At 36.8% G+C, this 21,367-nt stretch overlaps 1 long non-coding RNA gene across 4 annotated transcripts; it reads left to right on the top strand.

Moving 5' to 3' along the window:
* The first annotated feature begins 16,277 nt into the window (after positions 1-16,277).
* Positions 16,278-19,689, top strand: LOC145576583 (uncharacterized). Of its 4 annotated transcripts, none has more exons than XR_014098470.1 (6): positions 16,278-16,641; positions 16,923-17,302; positions 17,853-18,068; positions 18,432-18,504; positions 18,921-18,977; positions 19,367-19,689. It is a non-coding gene; the product is annotated as an uncharacterized LOC145576583 (long non-coding RNA). The 4 variants fall into 4 exon arrangements; XR_014098472.1 differs by having other exon boundaries at positions 16,279-17,001; positions 17,105-17,302; XR_014098471.1 differs by having other exon boundaries at positions 16,280-16,641; positions 17,105-17,302.
* Positions 19,690-21,367: the final 1,678 nt, after the last annotated feature.

Genomic DNA, 21,367 nt, shown 5'->3' on the forward strand with positions numbered 1-21,367 from the left:
ACGGTGCCGGAGGACGCAAATGAGGAGGAACTCCCAAAGCGTCAAAGAACAATGTAGATTGCGGGGTATGCTCCTCACTACCTCCAGGATCGCCCTGATGCTGAATCGCTAACGACTGAGGCTGCTGTGGCTGCTGCTACGACGAGCAAACCTCATACATCCCACCGCCCCCTATAGGAGCCGATGTCACGCCTCCTTGGCCAGTCGGCCTAACATGTGCACCCTCAGACGAAGAGCCCAAACCCTCCGATCTCTCAGTAGGAGCCGTCTCCGACCGGCCACCCTCGCCCTTGGAAGAGGTACGACGATGTCTCGAGCCAGACCTGGATCTTTCTTTACTAGCCTCGGGTCTCGTTCGAGTATGTGGCGGAGGAATAGGCTACCCCTGCAAAAGTAAATCAAGTTAGATGCAAAAATAAACAAATAAAACATGTGATAAGGATAAGAGAAATACCTCTGTAGCAGTGTCGTCACGACGACAGAAGGCTCAGTCCCTCAATCTCACCAGCTGGTAGCGAAAGGCATCCATACCCCTTGCCATCCTCGTTACCACCTTGCGAGTAAACTATCAAGAGACAATGTTAGTAACAATCAAAGATATATAAGTACACAATGAACAAATGACTCACCCAAGTCTGATGCCGAGGTATAGACTACTCGATGAAACGATGTTTTGGAGGAGCCAGTGGAATCATCTCCTCGACCGGACCATACATCCCCTGATAGGTAATGGATACCGGTGGAGGAACGAACTCTGCAAGCGTATCTTGGCAAAACAAATCCAAATTATTAGTATCTACTTGGGGGCTATCTAAAGGACAAACACAGGAAACAAGAAATACCTCTCCTCCCTCTGGCAAAACAAGTGGTGGAGTCAAAAGTGGCAACAGCATCTCCCCATAACACTGCTCCACTAGGGCCTGAGTCCGCCACGGAGTACCCGCTGGTGACCTACTCACCAAAGTCCTCAGTCAAGTCTGGTCAAACATGTGCCGAGGAGGGCGAGCAGGAACGACGAAAACCTCTGAGGAGAGCTGAATAGCCACTCTCTCACCTAAGTACACTACCACATCGTATGTCCCCTGAAAGTAGCGACGCTGAGCAATGTACTGCACAGCAAGCGCAGGAATCTCCAGATCGGCCCACGGCCGAAACTCTACAGCAGGCTCCTACAAAACGCATATTCATGAGATGAAATCCTAATAAAAGGTACTAAGAGACGAGTATTCAAGGAACATACCGAGAGGATCAACTCTCGAACACGAGCAGTAGTAGCCTGGTCATTGAGACGGCCTCCCCAACAGAAGCAACGGGAAGCTCACGAGGCGTAATTCTCGCCGGCGCAAGAGACGAAAAGTACTCGTAGAACCAGATCTACAGGTATAAAGAAGTGTCAATAAATGCTAACGCAAATCTAAAGATAACTTTAATAAAATAAAGTATACCTCTACGAGTCTCTAAAAGCTGGAGAGCGCGATATCTCCCTCGAAGGAACCATGACGACTGAAAAGTCGTAATCCGACTAGGAAGTTCGCATAGGCCAAGCTAGCCCAATCATACGACCCGACCATGGGAAGGTCGCGAAGAGCAGGCAGGTAGTAGAGTAGCACTCGACTACCTCTGTCAGGCAAAAAGGTCCCTAACAACAAGATATGAGTGAATATGCGCACCCGCTGCTCAGGGGTGGTCGCACTGTCCTGAAAAGCCGCCACGAGCGTGGACCGGCGGATACATCGAGAGCTGAGATGCGTCGGCTCAGACTCACTACGAGCCCGAATGGTGATAGGGCCCAACAGCTCCAGTACCTCTGAAGAAAAGACAGATATCTCTCTATTAAAAGGGAGCGCGACCAAAGTAAACTCCAATCCCGTGATGAGACTGAAGTTAGTAGGGGTAACGGTCATCTCACCCCAAGGAAAATGGAAGGTGTTGGTCGTGTCCCAGAAGAACTCCACCAAAGATCGAACCACGTAACGGCTTGACCCGAAAGAATACAAAGCCCGAGTGGCTCGGAGCAGAGGAGTCAAGCCAAAAGACTCCCACAGGCGACGCAAACCGTCATGGTCGCGGAATTAAATATAGTACAAAGAACCAATAGCGTCATTGCCAAAACCATGGCTATGAACTCTCCCACTGTGAATCCACGCCGAACGCGCTCCGAGATATGGAACTCGGGCGCAAAGTACAGAGTGTGCTCGTCCTACTCTGGGAAATCCCCTAGAGAAGAAGAGGTCCCTACTCCGGCATTGATGGGATCGTCTTCCTGATGAGCCTCCTTAGAACGAGAATTGGAACCTCGTCGTCTAGCCATGCTATGTTATGCAAAATAACAGAAAATTAAGGTTCTATAGTATCTAAGGTTCGCCTAGCCGCATATACTATGTTCGCAAAAAAAAAAAAAAAAAAAAAAAAAAAAAAAAAAAAAAACAGAGTACGTAGTACTAAAACACAGAGCATGATTTCAACTCAAGCATAAATGGCAATTTTCATAAATCAAACAATTTCTTGCAATATTATGACAAATATTGTGATAAATTTGACAAGAATGGCTAGCAAAAAATGAGAAACAAGTCACATTGTTCTCATGAACTCAAGGGGTTCAACAATGGTAATTTGCTCATTTCTTCACTAAATTGAGTCAAACAAGTCTCAAAATGCTCTAAAGATAATATATAAACATAATCAAGCAATTTCAAGGCATAAGACTCAACAAATGAAACGAATTAAGCATAATTGGGTTTGAATTTTTCGAAAACCCGCGCATGAATATGTTCGAATTCAGCGAAAACTGAAGTGAGTTTGAAGAAAACTTACATAAAACGGAAAACTAGATGAAATAAGCTTTGATTTGCAACAAGTTTGAGCGAATCTAGTTGAGAAACGAAGGAGAATGAGCAAGTTGAACTTCCGAGCGAAATCGCAAGCAAATAGCAACGGCAACGGCAAAATGAAGAAGAAAGGGGTTTTATTCAAAAAACCCAACGTCAGCGCCAGACAACAATCTTGTCGCCAAACGCTAATGCCTGAATCCTGGCGACAGCAAGTAGCAGCGTGCGCTGGTGCGGCGACAGGATGTGTGGCCCCCATAAATGATTATGCAGACCTTATACAACAATTTCGGGTTCCTTGGTACGCCAGTTAGCCCCTATAAGCAATTTGACATGATTAAGTAATCGGCTCGATTACAATCACAGTAAGTGATCGACCTGATAAAAGATCGTCTCACTTAGCTTAAAGTGCCTAAACATTAGCTCATCGCAAGCACCGACGTAATGGTTCACAAGCAGCAAAGTGCGCCGACGTACTGGCACCGCGGTAATTTCAGCAAATATCACAGCAGAAAAGTTCAAGCAAGATTTGAGGATCAACAAGCGTTGGTCTTCGGTAATTTTCTTCGGAATATTATCACAACAACTGAGGATGACTTCAAGCGGAGTTATCTTCGACGGCATTCCCTAGGATGAGGAAGGTTGTCAGACCATTGAGGATGGCTTCAAGAGGAGTTATCTTCGACGGCGTTCCCTAGGATGAGGAAGGTTGTCAGAAAACTAGAGGTGACTTCAAGCGAAGTTATCTTCGATCGTGTTCCCTAGGATGTAGAAGATGGTCATAAAACAGCGGAAATTGAAGGCAGCTGCAAGCGTAGCAGTCTTCAGGCGGTATCCCCTAGCTTGAGGAAGATTGTCAAACAAAATTGGTTACTCCAGAGACGTGTGCTCGACGGTGCAAGATACGCGTTCCTTAACTCTTTTATCTATTTAACTAACGCTAGTTTGTAGGTATCGGCGTTACAAGAATGATTTAGGATCGCAAAACGTTCTGAATCATTCTCCGTTCCTATCGTTACTTTGACTTTCGTTTTCGAAACTTGCGTTTCTCCAAACTCAGTCAAAGTGGGGGCTTCTGTAGCACCCAAATGTGTCTCCCCAAAACCAAACCCAGTGATGAATACCTTTCACGTCACGTCATTTGATTATCGAACGAAGTGAAAGTGTGAAAAGTCTAGTGATGTGGTTGTTTTTATTAAAATATCTCTCTTTCTGTTTTTGAAAACATTTCTTCTCTTACTCTATTTATAAAAATAGCCAGTCCAATTTGGTATGGTCCATGATGATGGTCCAATAATAGTGTAGTTGGTTTAGGCTTGAAAAGAGCTTTCCAACAATATATTATAAGCCCAATTCCGATAAATAATGAGGAAGTTATGGATTAAATTAAATTAGGCCCAACGATTTTAAATGAGGTCCAATGATCTAGAGGAGGGCCTATTAATTATTATTCCTAAATTTATTAGGATTGATTTTAATCTTCTAGAATATTTAGAAGGTTCTTTTTTAATTCTAATGAGATTAGGATTGATAATTATATTTTAAAGTGTTTTATTTAAAATAAAATATGTGATTTGGCACAAATATGATTTTAATCTGCTTAATGCGGAATTAGCTGCTTAATCGTATTAAGAAGATGATTCCGCGTACAAAGCGCGTTTTATTTTTGACTTAGCACGAGACGACAAATCTGTCACCTGGCGCTAATAGCTGTCGCCTGGCGCTGACAGCTGTCGCCTGGCGCTCACTCCTGTCGTTGGCGGCAAGAGGTATTTTATTCCGAATGGGACTTGATTTGATTCCGAGCTATTTTTTCTATAAATAGGGGTCGTATCTTCTTTGTTTTCAAACAATTCACAATCATCATCTCTCTCTATTCTCTCTCTCTTATTTTTCTAACCTTCCCTCTTACAAAATTCCACATTCATTAGTTCTAGACACACCTAACCAAGTTCAAAATTGTCTTCGCCCTAGACGTGAAAGGTTTAATATTTCTGAGGGTTTGGTCCCAAATCCTATTTCAATTCTTTGATTAGATTTACTGTTTTATTACTTTTCCTTGAAGTTACTAACGTGTGTCTTTTTTTCATTAGAAAGAGGTATGAGGCATCGAAGTAAATACTTTAATTGTTTTATTGATCTTTTGATATAGAAATCATGCTTAGATTATTTTGTTGATTCCTAGTATCATGTTAGGATGTTATATTGCTTCCTAGTATCATGTTTAGGGTTAACTAATATTTCTGATATTATTATGATGCTTCCTATCTCTTTCTTATATCATGTTGGTATCATGTTAGGAATAAAGCTTTGATCTTTAATGTTTAGTGACATGCTAGGGTTTGTTATTAATCTTGTTAGTATCATGCCTAGGATCTTGCTATTATTATTATGCTTTATTGAGAATATTATTATGATGATGATTGTTATTATTATGTTGCTTGATATATATTGTTGTTATTGCTTGATCACGTCTTTTATGCATGTTTAAAGGGAATTTGTACTTGTAATCACGCTTAATAAGATAATTAATAATCTTGTTTAGGCTAATATGATTGTAATTCAAGTGATCGCCAATAATAGTTTCTTTAAGCATTAATATTCAACCAACATAGATAAACAGGTTTAGGGTAAACCTATTGATTGCATGTTAGTCAGAAAGCGCACATGAATACGAGAAGAATAAAGTAGAGGCCTATTTAGGGCAGGTTCAATCTCTTTTAGGTTGGATTTGTACCTTCATCCCCGAATATCCAGTCATGGTTCCAGACCACTATGGAGTTAACGATTTCCTGGATCGTTTAGGGGTGTAACCTTCGCCCTGTGAACGGTTTACAAGTTCCTAAAACTTGCTAGCGACTCTTTTGCTCTACCTTCCTTCCCTTTGGACGCCACCATGCTTAAGTGTATGATCACAGTGGGGCTCAAGTGTGGGATGCTTGAAATATTCCCTACAGATCCCAAGAAACCTACGATAGGTATAAGAAACAATAGAATTATTCTAATAAACTCTTTGACGCTTTTTATTTAAGTAGGACGATAGAAGTCTCGCAAGTTGAATTAGCTAGCTTCGACACATGATTTTTCAAATTTGCTGATTTCATACGCCCTCGTCTCTGATGTGGTGTTATCCACATCCATTTCTTGCTCATCTCGAATCTCTTTTTCGAGATCTAACTATACTCACACTTGGCTTTGTAGGAAGAGATTTCTTTCTATAAAGACACTATCGCGAGCAACAAACACTTTGTTATCTAGGCGATTGTAGGAATAATACCTCTTAATTTCCATGGGAAAACCCAAGAAGAACTATTTACTTGATTTACGATGTATTATGTCATCTTTGTAAACATTTTACAATGATTCCATAATCTTCAATCCAGTTTAGAAAAGACAACTTTTTGAACATTTCCCATTCATAACTCTTACGATGTCTTTTCAATTGCTTTGGTTGAGTTTCTATTTAGTATATTTGCAATTGTTGTTTTAATGTATATCCTCAAAACAATATTTGTAAATCATTAAAATTAAGGATCGAACCATGGCAAGCAAAGTTTGATTCCTTCTTTCTAACACACATTTTAATTGTAGTGTTCCTGGATTGTGTATTAATTCAACAATTCCCTTTAGATGATCTTTAATATTGAGTTAAATATTTATCACAACAATCATATGTAAGGAGGGTGTGCCCATCGTAGGGGATCCTTCTCATTTATGCCCATGGCCCTTTAAAAGCCTAGGACTTTACACTTGTTATGGTGTATTAGGATTTGAATTCTTGACTGATTGGGGGACTTTGAATTAGAGTTGATCCTATCATTATGTTTTTTTGTAAGAAACTAGTAAGGAGTCGCCAATAAGTTTTAGGAAAACTCATAAACCTCGTTCATGCCTTTCTCCCAAGTAGGGTTCAAGGGATATTTAGCATGAATCATAAGTTTACCCCATTGCCAAATTAGGCTACTTATACCAGAAATGAGTTCGGGAGTAAGAGTACTAAAATAATGTTCCTTTTAGGGAGGAATCGCTATTTTAGCCCTAATGCAGCCTCTACTAGTTCGGGAGCAAGGGTACCAAACAATATATGCAACGTGATACCTAAAACTAAGTTAGTTGATTTTATTTACAAGAATTAATCATGTAGGAATTACATTGTAAAAGTCGTTATTCTTTTGTTATTCAAATTCGTGAAAAGAACAAGAAATAAACAATGTTCGCCTTGACTTAGTTGATAAAACAATCAATTAATTATTCAAATTCTAGTCTTGATTAACACAAAAATACTATGTGAATAAAATTAATTAAAAGTTTGTTTAAAGTGATCAAACAACACTATTTATTAAATTAAAATTATTTGAACAATAAAAGAAAAGTGATTTATCTAAGTGCGCTAGAAACTAACCGTTCTTCTTTTATGCTAAATCTCTGTTTAATGCGTTTATGGACTTTCTTTCTTCTTCGTACCTCCAAGTACATCAATGGATTCAATTAGGGTTGGAAAGTATTTGGGAAGAGAGAAGAAAAGTGGTATGACAATAAGAGAAATTGAGAGATTAGGGATTCAAGAATGATAGGGTTTACAATTCTGATTTTTCGATCATCTTTAAGGTTGAACGAAAACCCCTATTTATAGGTTTAGGAATCTAGGTTTAGGGTTTTAGAGCCGTGGCGTCAGGTGGCGTGCGCAACTCTAGGAGTCACGCTGGGTGCCGCGCGCATCTCAATGACTGGCGCGCGCAACTCAGTGAGTTGCGCTCGTTGCGATTTGCCTTTAGATTGCATAACTTTAGATTGCAAAATCGGATTAAGTCATGTGAGATATCATTTGAAATCTCTGAATGTCTACTTTCTAATGCCGTTGGAATTAGGTTAAATTCTGTTATGGATCAAAAGATATGGTCGTTGGAGTGCAAGGGTGTCGGTTTTAGGCCCCGGTTTAGTGTTTTGATCATAACTTCTTCGTTTTTACTTGGAATTGGGCTTAGAATATACCGTTGTAAAGCTCTGATTGGCTTTTATAGAAATTTGATGTTTTGTTTATCTGATTGGCTTGGTTTTTAACAATGTAAGATCCATTAGATCTAATCATTGTATTAGACGCATTTGGGTCCGTTATTAATCATGTTTAAACATGTATGAGCACGTTTTAGGCCTAATTAGTAATCGTCAAGGCTCTAATATAATTTGGTCTCAAATTTAGGTTTTAAATTACTTCATAATGCATTTCTTAGTCCATAAACACTTCAACTTTGATCTAGCATGAAGAACGGGTTTTTGTAACATCATCGCACTTTTTGTCGGGATAGGAGGCCAAAAGTAGGTGTCTACAGTTAGCCCCCACTTTGATCAAGTCTAGAATAGACGATGATCAAAGTAGCCAACGAAATAAATCTGAGACTCATTCTGCGAAGTTTCATAAAAATAAGGAATCATTCAGTAGTGTTGAGAATGTCGAAACTATCCTCGATTCGCTAAATGTTCAAGACAAATAGCTGCTAAGACTAGAAAAAGTATTTTCTAGATTTAGTGCGCTAAAGAATCTAGATTGACCCTTTGCAAGTGTAGAATGCTTTTACAAGTAAAGGCTATCCTAAATGATGTCTTGTTATGAGAAGATATCGGTTTAAAAAGAATAATGAGGATGATATCCTCTCAATATGGCATCGTTGATCTAAAGTCCCTCATGTGTCATTGAAACTTTAGTACATGATTTTAACAAAGTAAAAGATGATAAAATGAGAGGTGTTTCGGCGTTCAGAACTTAACACGTGAATAGTGGTTTTGACACTTGCTTGCCAAAACGAAATATTCGGGGTCCACAAGATAGAAATACATGTCTTAGGACTGGAGGCACATATCCAAATCCAGTGATAGAGAAGAAAATCGGCAACTCTCTGACAAGGGAATAAACGCGTCGTCAATTGTCTATCCCTAGATCAAATATAATTTATACAACCTAAACAAACCTAATACGAGTATAAGGCAAGCGTAGGGGTCGAACCACAGAGAACGGTTAAACACCACCAAATGTTATCGACAATTAAGTTAGTCCGGAATAGGAGATAGATAAACTAAAGTCTAAAAATGCTAAAAACAAGAAATAAAATATTAAGGGAAATGGTTTAGGTATAGCATTCACTTGAACATAAACAAAAGCATAGAAGTTGAATTAATTATGAACTAAACATGCTCAAATATCGAAATAAAGGATCCAATCTAGCCGCCTTCCGGGGTCAATTGGCTTCTCCTAACATAGCCTCTATGTTTCCACATTAGAACCATATACTAGGAGGTACTATTAAATAACAATCGATAACAATGAACCTTAACTAAGTCAACTTCCGTTCCTTGTTAGCAAAGATTCACCTTTAATCACCCAACAATGTGCACTTGCAAGAAGATTAAAGAATATCAAACATATAAAGACTTTAATCACAAATTAAATCAATTCTAAACCTAGAACATGCTCAAGATCCAACTACACCACAACCATCCCCTCAATGGGGAAATTACTCACTAATCATGATAATAACAAGATTAATCAACAAATAATCAAGAATCAACATGATCAACAAGCAATACCAACAACAAAAATAATAATCAAAATAAAACAATAAAAATAGAGGAGAGAGAGTTAGAGATTCTCATTGATTGAAGATGTAAATCTGTAGAAAAGATGATCAATTTCTTCTTCAAAATCCAAGTTCAACAATGGTGAAACCCTCACTTTCTCTCTCTAAACTACCCTAATCCTAAGCTAAACCTAGAGAGAGAAGCTCTCCTAAAACTAATTAGAGAGTGGAATCCTAGATGGATGATTGAAAAGTTCTTTTTAATTACCCCAAAAAATGGGTATAAATACTAAGCTAATAAAAATAAGAAAAATAAAATAAAGAAAACAAAGAAAATAAAAAGAAATAAGAAAAGAGAAAGGAAAATAAAAGGAAATAAGATAAAAAGAAAAGAAAACAATAAAAACCCAAATCCCCCAAAATACAGCAGACCCCCGAATCTCCTTCTTCGATTTGCCTCGCTGCTCTGAATTCTCATCCTCACCATTCACGCATGGACCTTCAAATCATCACCATCGATCACCTTCAATCGTGGCCCTTGGATTAGTCGAAGCAATCATGACCGTTGAAGCTCATTAATCCGTACAATTAAGCTCGATAAAGATGGAGCGGTCGCTCATACCCATTGGAGCGTCCGCTCTGAGCTTCTGCCTTAAATTGGTGAAATTGAACCAAGAATGGAGCGGCCGCTTCAGAGGAGTGAGTGCCCACTCCGAAGGGTATCGAAATTGGATGAATTGGAGGAGCAAAATGCAATTTTCTGGCTGCTACTGTTGCGGTTCTTGGTGAGTGAGAACGGTGGCGCAGTTGGTGAATTGTGGTTTACGGTGGCTGGGAATTGCAGGGAAGAGGTGCGGGCTGCTCTGGTTTTGGTGGTGTTGCTATGCGCGAAGGGTGGACGGAGGAGGTTAATTGGTGTGGGTTTTGGTGGTTTGCGTGAGGTTGCAATTGGTGGCTGTTGTAATTGGTTGCGCTGCTAGGGTGCGGCTGCAAGGGGGCTAAAATTGTTGTGGGTTGTGAGGGTGGCAGCAGGTGCGGGGCTGCTGTTGTTGCGGTTTATGGGGGCTGCTGTTGTTGCGGTTTATGGGGGCTGCTTGGGAAACAGGGGAAGAGCGGGGGAGTTTGGTGTTGTGGGTGATTATGAGGGTGGCAGCAGGTGCGTGGTTATTGTTGGTGTTGTGTTCGTTGTTGTTGCTGTTGTTGGTGGTTGTGGGGTTGCGTGTTGGTGTGAGAATAGGGGGATAACTGGTGGTGCTGCTGGTGTTTTGGTGTGGTGGAGGATAAGGTGAAGCGTGGGGTGTAGGATAAGGGACATCAGCAAGTAGCAGGGCAGCAATTGAAAAGCCTTGACTTGGACCTTGAACTCGAGCCTACACACAAACAAACCTGAGGATAAAAGTGTGAAACCGAGACAAATAAAATAAAATAAATAAAAAGGAAATAAATAAAATAAAATAGAAAAAGAGAAGTAACACTAAACTAATAAAAATAAATAAAACTAAAAATAGAAATGAGAGAAATAAAACTAAAACTAATAAAGACATAAAACTATACAAGTAAATAAAATAAACTTAAAACTAATTAAAACTATGAAAGTAACAAAGGAAAGGAACGAAATAAAATAAAACGAAAGCAAATAAAATATGAAAATAAACTAATTCTAATAAAATAAAGAAAATAAACTAAAACACTCCAAAATTACCAAAATAAACTAGAAGCTTTATTAAAGAGAAAACAAGAGAATAAAAGGTAAAATAAGGGAAAATAAACACGAAAATAATCTAAACACTACCCCTAGGAGTGACATAAATGTCACCTATCACTCTCTCAGCAGTTTTGTCCATAAGATGAAAACACGTGCCTCAGGAATAGGTGCGACTTCGACATGTCGCTCTTTATAGAGGTGGTGGACGGTCACCCTAACTGACCGGTAAGCTAGTAAGCTCACCAACTACTGTATTTGCTTCCAATCAAGAATGTGTCTGTTCACGACGGTTCGGCGCGCCAGTCGACTCGTAAAGCTAACGCCTAAAGTTGAAAAGAAGTTCTACCGTTTTCGTTACGGGAGGTAGATCATGTTGCTGGAGAAAAGGATGCAATTTTACGCAGTACCTACGTCATACAATTTTACGCTGTACGATACGCCATTCTTTTTGATGTGGACGCCAAAAAAAACGAAAAGAACGTGACATTTCTAAAGTCAGTACAGTAAATGACAAACCTATCTATGGGAGCTTTTACGTAAAGCACCACTACGGAACGTTTTAAGACACGCTCACGAAAAACGTCCAAAACGTATGCTTAGGTCAAGCACAAAGCACGGTGTGCATGCAAGATGATGCAAAAAACTATCAAAGAAGAAAAGAAACTACTAGATGCAAATAAATTTAAAGGATTTTGATGATTTGTGCGTCATTATATCTAACAATGCACAAAACTGTTGGGAAAAATTTTGAAACGGATCAAAATTTGAGAATCGGTCTTTAAGTGACCAGTATCCACGCGCAACTCAGTAGGTCGCGCTAGCTAAGCACGCGCAAGAAACTGGGTTGCATTGGGATGCCACGCGTAACTTGATGAGTTACGCGCAACATTTGAATCAGTAAAAGAGGTGGAGAAGTGCGATCTGCAGCTCACTCTCTTCTTCTCCTCTTTCGCCATTTTCGATCTCTTTCCATTTTTGTTGACGTTTGAAGCTAAGGAAAGTAAATCTTGCTCCTTTTATTGTACCAAACTATGAACTTGGTCAATAAAATGGAGAAAGCTGAATGAAGAATTCTAACTTTTAGAAGTTGGGGACTTTGATCAGACTTGTATTCATGAATTTGTTTGTTCTATGTCATGGGGACATGTTTAAAGAGTGTATTGCAACAAATTTCATGTGAAATGGGAAAGTATTGATCATGTATGAGCATATACAAGCATATACATATTTTTTATTTAATTTCGAATTTGTGCCCGAACTCTTTCTTTTTCGCTCACATGGACTATACTTGTAAATTTTAATGTAAATTGAAGTGTTAGAACGACAATTATGCACTAAAATTATGATCAAAATATTGTACTTTGATAATGGCATGAAATTGTTCTTGCGACTTATGTATATTTTTGTCATGCCTAAGTTGCAAAATTGGTTTTAACAATGATAACAATAACAGAAAGTTATTATTATTCACTTATAAAACTATGATTTCAAGATTTGCATAAACTAGTAAATTTAGAAAATTCTTGAATACATCATTGAACTGGTGTAATTTGGCTATATCTCGAGCTTTTAAGCCCCCATTTTATTTTTTCGAATGTCGTAGCCCCCAATATTGGGTAGCTTCGACGACTTGTTTGTTTTTAAGAATTAGACCCTTTCATGTTGCTCGAAATGGATCTAGAAATCTTGTGTTTTGTCTTATTGTTACAACAATTAGGATATTTGAAACGTTTAAACGATTGTGTTAAAATCGTTTTCAACCATTCCTAGTTTTAACAAATGAAATTTGCTAAGTCTAGTAATATTGGTCGTTCGTTGGAACAAGTAAGAGGAAAAATGAAATGTTGCTCAACTTTTTCCTCTATTCTCGCTATTCTTGAATTCTTTCTCTTGAGTTCAAATTTTGTTACTAATTGAAGCTCAAGAAAGTAGATATTATCCTCTTTGTGAAATTCCAATGTGCAACAATGGAGAATCTAAAAAATGAAGACCCCTTAATTTTTAACTTAGGAGACCTTTATTTACGTTATAGCTCATGAAATTGTTTGTCTTAAAGAAGTGTCTTGATACAATTTTCATGATGAACGATTGAGTATTAAACTTTTGTATGAGCAAGTATGTTATATGCGTTTGAATACTATTTTGATACTCATGATTTTGTTTCTTTTGCTATATACTAGTCGTACTCTCTAATCTTTAAAGTAAATTGAAGTATTGAAACAACAATTATGCACTAAGATTTAATTTTTGAAATAGCTCGAATATGTAGCTTGTTCTATGGCCAAGTTCAATTGCAAACTTAGTTTTCAAAGGAACAAAATGGTCATTAAATCATTGTGATGTATTTGAAAATTGTAAGGCTCGATATCTACGTAAACCACTTGAAGTTTAGGCGATTCTCGAAAGTAGCTCGAATGGAATGAACATCTCATTTTGATATTGGAGCCCCCATGTGTTGGGTTATGCACATTCTTGCAATTTCTCAAGTCTTTGAGCCCCCAATTTGAAGTAGTTCTAATGACTTGCTATTATTTAGGTCATTCATATAATCATGATATTGAGATGGACCTATGTTATATCCCATTTTTGTTTTGAGATATTTAGGACAATGACATGACTTTCGCATTTTAGTTAAAGTCATGTTCAAGAAAGCAAGTTAGTTCTTTGTTTTTTTACAAACCAAAAACAATTATGTTTAAGGTTTAGTAATTTTTACCTAATGTCAACACGTTCGTAGAGATCATTGCAGTAATATTATTCTTCAAAGTTGGTTTAGAACGTCAAATATTCTCTTTGTTCTTATCAATCTTTGATTTTGGTCTTGTAGGTGATTCGTTTACCATCCCTAAGCCAATGAGAACAAGTTCGAGCCAAGGAGAAGTCAAATCTTGGTTCATTCCTTTTAGAAATATTTATGTATATACATGTATTATCTAAATAGTTATTGAGAATCTGAAAATTGATTTATTTGAGAAAATGAAACAAAAATTTAGAAAGGAAGTTTTGAAGACTTTTTTTTTTATTATTATTATTAGAAACACATTATTTTGAACTAGAATTCAAAATTTGGGGAGGGTCCAATAACTTTAATGAAAGTTTTTTTTGAAAGTAAAATGAAACAACTTTTCTAGTGGGCAAAATACATAATCATATTATTTTCGAAACTGGACCCAAAATGGAAAGAAAAGCCTAGCTCGTAATTGAGTGTAATTTTTTTGTCCAAGATTGATGAAGGTAAGTTGGAATTTGCAACTTATTTCAACAAAGATATGAAAATGTGAGCAAACTTTCGTATATGTAATCTTGTTATCTCTGTATTTTTTAGTGTTTGTCATCATTGTCATATTTTGTTAATTGAAAGTGAAGTTCTTCCAATTAATCAGGTGCCGTAGTTTGAAAATGAATATTTATCAAACTTAGGTTTGATGGAGTGTTAGAATAATGTATAAAATCATTCGAATCACTTTCCAAAAATGGTCTTAATAAAAGTTATAATAGACCTATATTTTTGTATCCCCCAAGTGTAGACTTAGGTGACTTTCGGAATTCATGTATACATATGCTAGGGGATGTTTCTCAGATTGGAAGCCCCAAGATTTGCGTTTCCAACTTGTAGGATTTTGCACATATTTATCATGAATTGTTTGATCAAGTGGGAAGTAATATTCTTCCTATTGTCATTTAAAGTTATTAAGATAATTCATAATAAGCTTTGCATGGCATTTATTTTGTAACATAATTAGCGAGTTTAAATCTGTAAATAGAGGGGAGTAGGGATGTCTTGGCTTTTTTGAACCCCCAAAGAGCAAAAATTTGTTACCATTTTTGGAGTTTTAGTTTGCTAATGGGAGGGATCATCCCGACTTACCCCCAAAAAATAATAAACAAAAAAGACGGATTTGCATAAAAAGAAAGGGAAATCTAACTTTCCAGTAGAAAAATAAAGAAAGAGCATTAGACATGTTTTCGAAAGCAGGGATTATTGACTTAATATTTGAATCATTGTGATGATTTGGCAGTGAGGTATACGTGTAATAGTGATAACGATCATTTTTTCATGTAGCGATCATGTTTAATCAATGTTCCTTGCTTAGAGAGGATAGAGATATCCCACGCGGGTGGACATATTCGTTGCTCATGATAAGTGAGAAGACCAATGCTTAAGTGTTGTAATAGACATCTAAAGTTGACGTCAAGGCTGTCGATATATCAATTTACTATATTAACTCGTTTTCTTTCTGGGCAATGTATATAGAACTTGAATCACTTTGGTAATAAATAGCCCTATTATTAAAAGAAAATAAGATGATTATTTTTTTAAAGTGATAGTCATCTCATTTTTCTTGGCAAAAGATATAGAAAACATCGAATTTAGTTTGATTCGATTGCTTTACTAAAATGATGTAATCAAGCCAATGGCTATCAAATCATCCAATTTATTTGAATTTTTTTTTTGTAATCTTTTACTCAACACTTCATGCATTTTATGTATGGGCATAACTACTCAATAGTAGGTCCATATGTGCAAAGGCCTAAGGTGGACCATATTTTCGTAGAATGATGATTTTTGTGGTACATGATTATGATCTACTTCAAGAAGGCCTTTCTAGGGTTTTAACGTGGCTAGGCTCAAGGTTATGAAAAATGGACAGGCTCAAGTATACTCCCTTAATTCCTTACTTTTGGTGCTTCAAATTAAAACCTTTCTATTGTGTGTGACAACTCCTACATTAGGTTCTTTTTCCTTGTCTTCCCTCTATCTCTTTCTTTTTTTTTCTCTCCTTTTTGACAAGTTTGGTTTTGGGTTTAGAACAATTTTGCATTTGATCTTTCCTTTTTGGGGTTTAGACTAACTTTGTGTCCCCCTCTTATGTTTCGTTCCCCAAATTTTTCATTTGTATCTCTTTGCACCGTTCCCATCCCAAGGTTTGGAATAATGTAGGTTGAATAAGTAAGACTCAATTGACGAAACTCAAAAGGGCTAATAAAAGATGGATTGTTATAAGGATATTACACTAGTAGAAAAGATAAATAGACACCGACAAATGCCCACCAATTATTAAAAACCGGTGCTAAAAATGAAAGACTAGACAAAAAAAAAAAAAAAAAAAAAAAAAAAAAAAAAAAAAAAAAAAACGGGTTTAATAGGGTACCGGTTAATCGGTGCCCTTTTCCAAAATAAATAAAGAATCCCTAAAATTAGAACACTCATGCTCTCTCTCTTCACTCTTTCCTCTCTATTCCCGAACTCTCTCGCTCACTCTCCTCACTCTCCTGTTTCCTCTCTCCTCTCAAACTCTCTTTGTCTCCTCTCTCTTCTCGCGCCACCGTAGCCACCAACAGCGCAACCATCCTCTTTCTCCTCTTTCTCCATCATAGCTTCCCACCGCAGCCACCACCAGCGCAACCCTCCTCTCTCTCCATCCTAACTTCCCACCTCCAACGCAGTCGTCACTAATGGAGATGTTAAAGCAAGCCCTTAAAAAACTAGGAGAACGATGCCTAGATCTGTAATGGCGACGCTGCTCCTCACAAGGTTTATCCCTCCTTTTTTTTGTTAATTTTGTATAATTTGGGTTAGGGTTTCGATTTCGTTGAGTTTTTGGGTTTTGATTTTGGATTTTGTGATTTGGTTGTTGTTTTTGAGTTTGAATTTGTATGTGATGTTTGATTTTGTCCCTCTTGTTTGATTTTGTGTTTTCGTGGCATACTCAAACAATGTATCATCGTCAAAAAAATCATAGCTTAATGAGTTAATTCTAATGTTTCCTAGTTAAAAATGTGTTGATTTCGCATTAATTTGGTTGAATTTTTAAGGTATTCGGATTTCATTGTGAATGAAGTTGATTTGGATGGAAATGTTGTGCATTTAACTTCATTGCATGTTTCTCCTAAGGTATTTACCTAATTAGTACGAAGTATTAGTTTAAGTTTAGGTGTTCTTCAATTTTTAGATTAGTTTGTGATTGTGAAATTTGAGTTTGGTTTGATATTGTTAGTTAGCTGAGAATAAGGAAGAGATTGTAGCTGAGTAACCAGATAAAAGTTACACTGAAGAAATTGAGTCATTTAGGTTGTTAGTAGGTGACGCAGATGCCGATCGCCTGAAAGAATTGATTGAGAAGATTACTGCTGGCGTTGATCATGATATTTCTCCTTTAGTTCTTTCTCCGAGTTCGGATAAAGTGCACCGCACGGTAATATCTTGGTTCTCAATTCAGATTACTTTTAGCTTTGATGATATGAATTTAGCTTGTATTTCGATTTAGTAAACAATCATATGTGTGCACTATGGCTTTGTATCAAATGGCTTGCTACTTTAGTTACGTTTACTTGCTAAAATACATTAGAATAATTAAAGTGATATGGCCTTAAAGCCCTTAATGGTGTGCATTTCTCATCTAAATTTGCTTTGGATTTGTATAATTTTCTTTCAGCTCATAATGGTTGTGAACTCGCGATACTTTGGATTTGTATAATTTGCTTTCAGTTTGTCATATTTTTTTTATTTATTGTTTTAATGTAACAAAGGGTAACATTATTGTGCACCTTCTAATAGTCTGTAGTCCTTCTGAAAGGCTGGGGTTGAGCCTAGAAGGTGATTGGATGATATCATAGATGTTGATGTTGAACCTGTGAAATGGTTTGGGTAGTCAGCCAGTTAATCCTCCATGTTTATTATCAACAAGTTCTCACTTAACCTTTTCTGAGAAAAAGTTTATGTTATGTATGTTTGAGATGAAACAGGCGGTGCACAACTTCTTCAAGGAAAAACTGAAATTTCTCAGTCACAGACACAATAGATGGTCCTAAAGATTCATCGAAATGCATTTGAGTGTGACCTAATTCGTCAGGAAATCAAAATAATGGTAGATATTTACGGAAGCGGAAAGATAGGAATGAGAGGCCATTTGATAAAAGAGGTTCTCATGACTGGCCAGAGCATCTTAGCAAATTCATCAGGTAAGATCATCTGTCTGCTTCTTCCATTGAATTTATGCTTCTTGTCCTGAATACAGGTTAAAATTATTGTATATTTGTATCTGTAATGCAAACATAATGAATTAGATGCATATTGCATGATGCTAATCAAAGAGAGGACTAAGATGGGGGGCATATGACTAATTGGCTGTAATTTGCAAGAAAGGTGTGCTAATTTTATGCCAGTATTATTCTCGCTTAACTCTCATATGTGACTCGATTTGAATAATGACATAACATCAAAATCTTTTGATAGACATGTTTCAAGTTACTTCATGTTTCTACCTGATCTTGACTTATTTCTCCAGCGTGTTTCTGAAATGCATTATTGAACTGTTCATGTAGGTTTCATCTTTACAAGGAGAACAAGGATACTCAAGAGGTCTTGAGGTTGACTGGCAAGATGCTTGGTGTTCAGGTTACCATTCCCATTTTTCTTTGTTTATATGTTGCAGATAATTTGATTGGGTTCCATTGGCTTCATTGACAATGAAATGGCATGCAACATACTGAGAAATTGACATGACATTTCTCACTAGGCAACTTTGGCAATTGCAATACGAAGTTATTTAAACTTGATACCTTTTGGCATTTTTTGGGTTCATGATTTATTGATCAAAACAAAATACAAGAAATGGCCAAAAAGTATCAAATTAAAATGGTTTGATTTTAAGGTTGCAAATTACATTTTGTTGAAATGTTGTAATTGGCAAAATACTTGTAGAAAAGGCTGCTGTGATAAATTTTCCTAATTTTAAACTGCATTTCTTTATATTTCAGACATTATTGACTTTTGATTCTTTACTAAAAGTTTGTTAGCTTTCTGTTTTGCAGCCTAAATCATTTGGATTTTCAGGTACCAAGGATAAACGTTCTGTGTCCACTCAACAGGTATATTTCTCTTTACAGCTGAGCTTGATGTTGTTCATTTTATCTTCTTATTTTTCCATTTACTGACATTTAATGTTCCATCGATGCATTTCTCCAATTTAATTTTTTTATTTGTTTATTTGCTTGAAGTTATAATCTTGTAAAATAGCTTGTGGTGATATGTAAACCTGCTATTCATATGACCTTTAAATCCCAAGGCTGAGAGGTTTAAACCTGCTGCTGCTGCTGCAGCTGCTGCCTCGCAAGGCTGCTAAATATTAGCAACTTGTATAATTTCCCTCTGTGGTTTGGCAATTTGGATTTGAGTTCTAATCTGGGGTTTTGGTTTTATTGCAAGAAGTTTATCTGGCAGTTATTTTGAGTTCTAATTTGGGGTTTGAACTTTACAGTTGGTGATTTGAATCAGTTGATATCGGCAACAACCATGTCTGGAGTAACATGTTGTCTGAGGTTCGCAGGTCTTAGTGATTTTAAATCATTTGGTATCAAGTTGTTCATGCCCTTCACAGTTCACATAAGGGTAATTTAGATGAAAGTTACCCATATACAGAATGTTTAGTGCGTGTTTAATATGCATCCTGCTGCATATGTTGCTCTTATGTGTGTAACTTATATTTTATTTTATTTTTTTGGACCAAAATTGTAATATTACAGCCTTTTAATTTTTTGATAAAAATATGTAAGTTTATATATCAATTTAAGTGAAAAAATACAACACAAAAAAAAAAAAATTAATTTTTTTGGGCCGTTTTTGGCACCGGTTTTGAACTGGAACCGGTGCCAAAAATACCACTTTTTGGCATCCCTCAAATGCTCGACGGTTCAAAACCGGTGTCATAGGGGGGTTTTGAACCAGTGTCATTCTACATTTTTCTACTAGTGTTAACGTGGAATAATCTACGTGGAGTTTCAAGTTGCCTCCTGTGTTGGTGTAATAATCATATCTCTTTTTAGTAGGCCAACAGATAGGCCTCTTTTCATTTAATACACTTGTAAGCCAAAGCTTATCAAGATTCTTAATGTGTTGAGTATGTATGCCTTTTTTGATATTGCATGTTTGCATGTATATGTTTTATTTAATTCGAGCTAATAACAACAAAGAGATTGAAAAGAGAACAAGATAGACGTACTTGAAGATGTACTTGAAAAATATAATTGTATTCATTAATTAATAAAAAGTAAATAATAAGTAAATTCGACAGCATAAAGCTCTTAGTCCATCATAAAGAAAACAAAAGAAAAAGAAACAAAACAAGACCTAGGGTGCTATATCTTGAATTGTTGATAACTTCTTGAGATTGCGTCTTCGAGCTTTGTCCGTTTTCAACGTAGGAGAAATCCTCTCTAAAAATCTAGTCCATCTATATGATTCATGGTTTCATTTATCAAGTCCCTTTTAATTAATGTTCCCACGGTATAGACTTTTTGAAATGTGTCTAAACCAAGGTATTGTAAATGACACTTGTATGGTAGAGGCATATTATATATGAACTTTGGGACAAGTTCATGATCTGGAGGTCTTTGTGAAAGAAGAGCAACCTTTGATCACCACCTAGAAAAGAAGTCAATAAATCCTTCTTCTTCCCATTGCTTAAGCAATTCAAAATCGTGCAAGGTAGTTGTGAGCTCGATGTTGTCTCCATATTGGGCTAAAAACGCTTTTACAATGTCACCCCAAGTGGAAGTTTGTTTTGCATCGAGGTTATAAAACCATGATCTAGCAGTTGGGTCCAATGAAAGAGGAAAAGTATATGCATATAAGCTATACTTAACCCCTTTCAATGCCATATTTTTAATAAATCTCATTAAGTGAGTTCTAGAATTGTCTCTAACCTTAAAGGTTGGTAAATCCGTAGTCAACAACTTTTCTAGGAGAGTCTTGCCACTAGGTTGTGGTGCAAGCTAGCTCGAAGGACAAGTTTCTTCAAGGCCTCTACTCTTTCGACTCTTGCTTTTTCTTGCAGAATGTTTTTTTTTTCTCTGCTTCTATTTTAGCCTTTTCTGCTTTTTTATGAGCTTTCATTTGGGCTTCTTCATCTTGTAGGGCCTTTAGGTTTTGGAGTTCCTCTCTAAGTTTCTCCATTGCTGATTTGTCACCATGATTGGATTAGTATGCAATTGTGGAAGATGATCTAAATAATGTGTATCACGAGAAATTGAGTGCGTTCACTTAAACCTTTTCTGGCAAGCATTCAACGTTCAAAAGTCAAAATGATTGTTTTTTTTAGTCCTTGTAATACGAATTCACTATAAGCAAGTTTATTGATAAAAATGTCAAAATTCACAAACAATCATTAACGGAATGTCATGATTTGTGTTGACTTCAACAAAGTAATCACCTAAGGATTTTACTTGAAGTGCATTGTTTTCGAAAAAGGGAGAATAGAAAG

Source organism: Chenopodium album, chromosome 13 (assembly GCF_948465745.1).
Source record: "Chenopodium album chromosome 13, dcCheAlbu1.1, whole genome shotgun sequence".
Classification (NCBI taxonomy): Eukaryota; Viridiplantae; Streptophyta; class Magnoliopsida; order Caryophyllales; family Amaranthaceae; genus Chenopodium; species Chenopodium album.